At 35.9% G+C, this 6,639-nt stretch overlaps 1 pseudogene; it reads right to left on the bottom strand.

The window, feature by feature from the left end:
• Nucleotides 1-4,027: 4,027 nt before the first annotated feature.
• On the bottom strand, nt 4,028-6,093 carry LOC104589629 (large ribosomal subunit protein eL8y-like; annotated as a pseudogene).
• Nucleotides 6,094-6,639: the final 546 nt, after the last annotated feature.

Below are 6,639 nucleotides of genomic sequence, written 5' to 3'. Positions count from 1 at the left end.
TATGAAAATAGTATAATATGGTCATCTAAACTAAGTGAAACAATGTTCAAGGGCATGAATCCTGAACCCATGATTGTTTATTCCAAAAGTACCCTTAAACTGAGTGGAAAATGTTCAAGGGTATGGATCCATGGTTGTTTATTTCGAAAGCACCCTTAACACTTATTGTGTATAGAAAAAAATAGAGTGGTTGTCTGTATTTATTAGGGGCAAAAATACGTTTTTAGTTTTTTTTTTATTAAGTCTATTTGAATAGATATTACGATTAAAACTGTCATTTTCCACTTTCATCTAATAGAAGATCGATTAAGTAAACTGATTTCAAACTATAGGGAATATTTTAGTAGATAATCCTATAACTTATTATATATAATATACAATAATATAATATATTTATCATCATCATCCAAGTCTTATCCCAACTGAATTTTATGGGCCAGGCCGGTCTGAGCCCTGAAGCGTAAAGCGTTGGGTCGAAGCCCAGCCTAGAAATTTTCGTCTAATGCCGACCTGGGCAGGGATGGGCCTGTCACACAAAAAACTGGGACTGGGCTCACAAATTTTTGAGATGGGCTGGGAGTCTGGGACATTAATAATTCACCCCTACTGATACTTGGCTTCACGACGTAGGTCATTCTTTTATGGGTAAAAGAACGAAAGAGAAGACAAAGTCATGTTTATGGATTGTTCAATCTGTAAAAAGCTTAATTGGGTGTGACTACTCGATTGTAGATAAGTATAGTTTCAGATTTTTTTTTTTTAAAAAGATTCATTTATTAAAGAACATAAAGGGGTAAAATAGGATTTTAATTTTTTTTATAAATTTATATTTAACTTTTAAGGGTATATTTAAGTCTAATAAGATCAACCCATGAGGTATATTTAAGTCCATTTTCAAATCTCACGATATTCTTAAATCAATTTCTGAAAACATGAGATAAATACCATTCTTAAGTCAAATATTTTACCCCATGAAGCATGTAGGCTTTTCTGAATAGGTATCATCATGAAATTTGCCATATTTTCCAGCTTAATAGTTACTCGACCAATTAGACAATTAACCCTCCGACATTCATAAATCATAACACGCTGTCAAACCCTTTGAAGTTTGAGCTGACCAATGACCAAGAAATATTTGAATCTTTCTTCCGTTGATGAACGACTTAGTCCGACTTGTAAATGGTGTGATCCACATCACATATATACACTACTGTGGCCGTCTAACGACTCAAACCCTGTACTAGCCCATTCTCCACTCCTTCAACTCAAACCAATTATCACTCACACAAATCTCTATATAAAGTAGTCTTCTTTCTAAGTTGTTTTATCACCCAAAAACTTGAACCTCAACTCTAGACCCTTTCTATCATCAACCCAGAACACAGCTGAACAGCCCAAGAACACGGGTCCTTATAAAAGAATTAATGCCTTCACAGCTTCAGTCATCTTTCTTCTTTTAATTTCAGTGCTGTCTCAAACACTACTTGTGGCGGCAAGGCCGATGGCCGACGACGGAGATGAGTGGTTAACCCAGGAGGATATGGTGGTTGAATCCCTCATCAAAGGCCCGGTGCCACCAACCGGTCCTTCAGATTGCACCAACTTACATAAGAAAAATGGTGGTTATTGCCCCCCAATAAACTCGAAGAAATTTGCAGGCCAAGCTCACGTAGAGTCACTCAGTTTATTACCTGCAGAAGCCATTGTTGTCAACCTTGGTGATGATGCTGCTTTCATGGGCGACAAGAACATTGACTAAGCATGGGTTGTCTTGATTTTCTCCCTTGGATGGGTGAATTCGACTCAGTTGTGATATTGTGGTTCAAAAAGGTCCAAAGCTATGAGCAAAATTAATTTAGCTATTATACTATATATTATTATTTTTGTAGTGTGTGAATAAACGTTTGTCTAGCACAACGACACAAAGAGTTATGCCATGCTTATTGTCTCAGTTTGGTCCTATTTTATGTTGATGTAAGAAATTCTAAATATACTCCATACATATATTGTCCATACCCAAGAAGCACTTCTATGCATATCCATGACAATGGAACCCAGATTTCCTATTCACTTTCTCTATTCACGCCCTACCCACAGTACACTGCAGTGGCACGTCTCATAATACAAAATGGCGATGTATGATTGCAATTTTGGGTAAAGAGTAGTCTATTTGTGACAATAGGCCTTAATTTTTGGACCAAAGCTATCAAATACTGAAATTTTATTATAATCTTACAATGCTTGATACTCATGGGTAGGGGTGTTCACGGTTCGGTTAACTGAATCATGGGCAATTTTTGCAAACCAAACCAGTACCACCAGTTTTTCCATTTCTCCAAACCGATACCATCGGTTAACCGGTCTGTTGGTTTCTGTTTTTGATCGGTTCGGTTCTTCGGTTTTTTGGTTTTTTATATTTATAATATATATATATATATTATATAAATATATATAATATTATATTATAAATAATAAATGATATATAATATATTTATAAATAGATTATTATAAATATAATATATGTATATATTTATATATATATATAATGAATATATTTATATATAATATATAGAAAACATGAGACATATATTAAAAATATACATATAAATATATACTGGTCGATTCGGTTAAATGCCAATTTTTTTGTAGGTTAACCGAAAACCAAACCGGTCCTTCAGCTTTTAAAAAATACCAAACCGAAACTAAACCGATCGATTCGGTTAACCGCATTTTCCAATTCAGTTTTCTCAGTTCGTTTCAGTTTTTCTATTTTTCATGGACACCCCTACTCATGGGTGATAAGGGTTATAGTCCAAGCCTGGCCTAAATCCCGGGCCTAAAATATAAGCCCAGGCCAGAGCCTGGCCAAACCAGACTTTGGGTATGTCATCAAATAATAAAATTTAATTATTTAGAAAATTTTAAATTATATAATGCATAATGTATAATGTATGAAAAAAATAGGGTGGTTAATACCATGCACTTCAAGGGTGGTCTCACTTGGTATTTGAACTTTGAAATACGCCACTACAATACTTGAACTTCCGAAAAGTGCCACTTCACTCCAGCACCATTAACGGGCATTACAGTGTAGTGCCACTTCTTTTCTTTCTCTTTCTATCCTACTCTTCTTCTTCTACGTCTTCTTCTTGAATGACCATTTAACAAATAAAAATTTCAATAACATGAGTGTAGGAGAGTACTACAATGACATTCACAAGAGAGGCGCTCTCCCTTTATATGAAAAAAGTCGTAATGAAATATCCCCTTATCTAGGGGTGAGCAAAAAACATCAAAAAATTAAACCGACCGAAAAAACCAGCCGAAACCGAACTGACCGGTCAATTCAGTTTCGGTTAACCAATATAGAAAACTGGTGGTTAATCGAACCGACCGGTATACATATATTTCTATATATTTTATATATATTTGTATATATTATATATTTTATATATTATAAATTAATAAATATGCATTATATAAATAAATATATATATATATATATATTTATAACATATGATATATTATTTTTTATTATATATTTTTATAATATATATTGTAAAAATTAAAAAACTAAAAAATAGAAAAACCAAACCAGTCAACCGGTAACTAGAACCGAACCAAAACCAGTCGGTTAACAGGTTGATCGGTTCGGTTAACCATCAGTTCGGTTCGTCGATTTTTTGGTTTTTTAGTTTTTACAATATATATTATATAAATATATAATAAAAAATTATAAATATATACAAAATATTATATTTTAAATAATAAATAATATATAGTATATTATAAATATATATTTATATATAATGAATATTTATTAATTTATAAAATATGAATTATATATAATATATAATATACATAAATATATATAAAATATATAGAAATATATGTATATTGATCGGTTCGGTCATCTACTGGTTTTTTATATTGGTTAATTGAAACCGAATCAGTACCTTCGGTTTTTTGAAAACACCGAACTGACCGGTTTAGTTAACTGATTTTTTGGTTTGGTTTTTCGGTTTTTTTACTCACCCTTCGGTTCGGTTGCAATTACCAGTTTTGCAAAAACCAATAGTACCAGTTCGATTCCAAAAAAATCCCCAGCACCCCTACACTTTTCAATGTTCTCACAAATAATACCACCTCCCCATTTCTTTTGGTATTCTTCATACTTGTCATTAAAGTTGGTCTTGATCGCCTCTAACTTTTACTGAACTCCACAACTTATCCTCATTCTTTTTTGTTGTCAAACACAACACTTTTACTCTTTTCTTGTGGACAATTTCTGTTGATAGGGGTGGCAATTTTGAATCAACCCACCAACTTGAAAACTTATCCATGCCCACCCATTCTAGAAACGGGTCAATATGGATTGAGTGACCCATTAGGGTTAGGCCAAAAAGGGTCAAGGTGGGTTAAGTTGAGAATACCCTTTGGGTCATAAAGGGACAGGATGGGTTGGGTCAAGGGTACTGATGCGGGTTGAACAAACTGCCAATGGAATTCTAACACATGGAAATACTCAAGGCCAATATAACACCTCGGATGCCACCAATCACAATTCAGTCTGAGCTCTCTCAACACAACTATTGAAGACCATCTTGGTAGAAACACATCCTGTTGAGCTGATCCATGTGCATCACTAACAACAACCACTTAGCCATACAATCATCCATCTTACCAACCGGTACAAAGTAGGGCCCAGGATCCTCCAATATGTATTAAAACGTGTCATTCTTCTCCAAGAGGTGTCTCATAGATTACCACCACGTGTCAATCAACAAGACGAACATTCCTTCCTATATAAAGGTAACTTTCGAAACTCCAAAGGCAATTAATTAAGACTCATTTATTAACTTTAAATCACATTAGATAGCTCCCACCCTCATCTTCATTACTGACTTAAGCATCGGAGCTATAAGCCCAAGATATCACTAGGGCTCTTTGACTCATTTTTCTTTTGTAGGTTGAATCTTTGTCGAGGTGCTTAATTTCATCTTATTTGGTGACTTTTGACATCATCAAGTACCCATTAGATTCAAGAGCCTACCAAGCATGATTTCTCCTTCACAGTGTAGTAAGGTATCCCCATCTTCTTGAACAATGTTGGAAGCCAAACTATTAACTCTATTGCTCTGCTTGATGAGATAGGTGACATGGTTTTGTTTGAGTCTGGATTAGGTAGACACATCATTTTAAGCACGTTAAATGAGCACTTTCAAATTTTTCTACGCATATCCCTTAAAATACCTCCAACCTATCATTGAAAAAGATTAAAGACAACTTTTAACAATTGTCAGAATATTTACAAAGTGCTCACTGAATGTGTTTCCTATGTTGTGCCTACTGGTTCCAATCCCGTTTTGCCCATATTTCACAACAATTGGCTTCTTAACGTCAATAGTTTTCCCTTCAACCTCAATCTGGGCCCTCTTAAGAAGGTGCTCTTCTTTGCAGCTTTATCCTCATGCTTGTACTTGAGAATCATTTCGAATAGGCTTGTTGCAAAGTTCTTATCAAGTGTCTTTATGAACTGATTTAGTGTAGGTGGGACCTTCAAACATTGCTTAAGAATCCTCCATTGCCTCTGGATGCGAACAACATTAAGCCATTTCACAAACCTGTGCAAATCCCTCTTTGAGGAAATGCCCCACCAACGCTGAAATGTTTTGAACGCTTCCCGAAAGATCCCTCTTTCACAACCAGAAGCTACGCTGGGTTTGGCTTAGCTTTGGGCCATGGTTTTGAAAACTGGACCAGATCAAACAATCGAACCATTTGAATCAGGAACTAGTGGTTGAAGTGGTTATGTTTCCATTTCAGTTTTTGCTTTGGGCCTATGACACAAAAAAAAAAAAAAAAGATATGGACCTCAATTTAATTCATAGATTTAGCTTGACTTAGCTTCCTTATCTTTACATAGATAAAAGTAACAAGGGTGGAGGCAAGGGGACCCAGGGGAGCCATGGCCCCCTTATTGCCAAAAATCCCTACCTACATATTACCCTTCCATGTAAATTTTTCTCCTCCCCCTCTCCTCACCATTAGACCTGTTCATGGGCTAAGTAGGGTCGGGCTTTTACTCGCCATTAATAGAATTTTTTCAGGCTTGGGCGTAAGCCCGGCCTGACCAATGGGCCTACAACTTGGGCCCGAGTCTGGCCTGACCAACGGGCCTACAACTTGGGCCCAAGCCTGACCCTCATAAAAAGACCAAAGCCCGACCTAACAAAATGATTATCCCTTATTAGGTCGGGCTCGTGGTGATAGCAATGTTCAACAGCCTGGCCCTCAACAGACGTTCAATGTATTATCCCTTCAAACAGGTCACTTTCAGCTCATGGTGATAGCAATAGAGGTAGAATGCCTAGAATCAATTCTATAGATGTAATGGAGACGTGGGCTAGTCAGCAAAAGACAAAAAAAAACTCTACATAGAATTTAATGGTTTTTGGAAATAAATTGCAAACTTGTTGTAATCACCGGAAATAGAGAGATAGAGAGAGGATGATAACAAGAGAGAGAGAGAGAGAGAGAGAGGACCTGGTTACTGTCGAAGATAGAGAGATAGAGAGAGAGAAAGAAAATGAGAGAGGAAGAGGACCTGGTTACCGCTGGAGAGAGAGAGAGAGAGAG

This window comes from Nelumbo nucifera, chromosome 3 (assembly GCF_055504915.1).
Source record: "Nelumbo nucifera cultivar China Antique chromosome 3, China Antique-T2T, whole genome shotgun sequence".
In the NCBI taxonomy this organism is placed as follows: Eukaryota; Viridiplantae; Streptophyta; class Magnoliopsida; order Proteales; family Nelumbonaceae; genus Nelumbo; species Nelumbo nucifera.
This window is presented reverse-complemented; position numbering and strand designations above follow the sequence as displayed.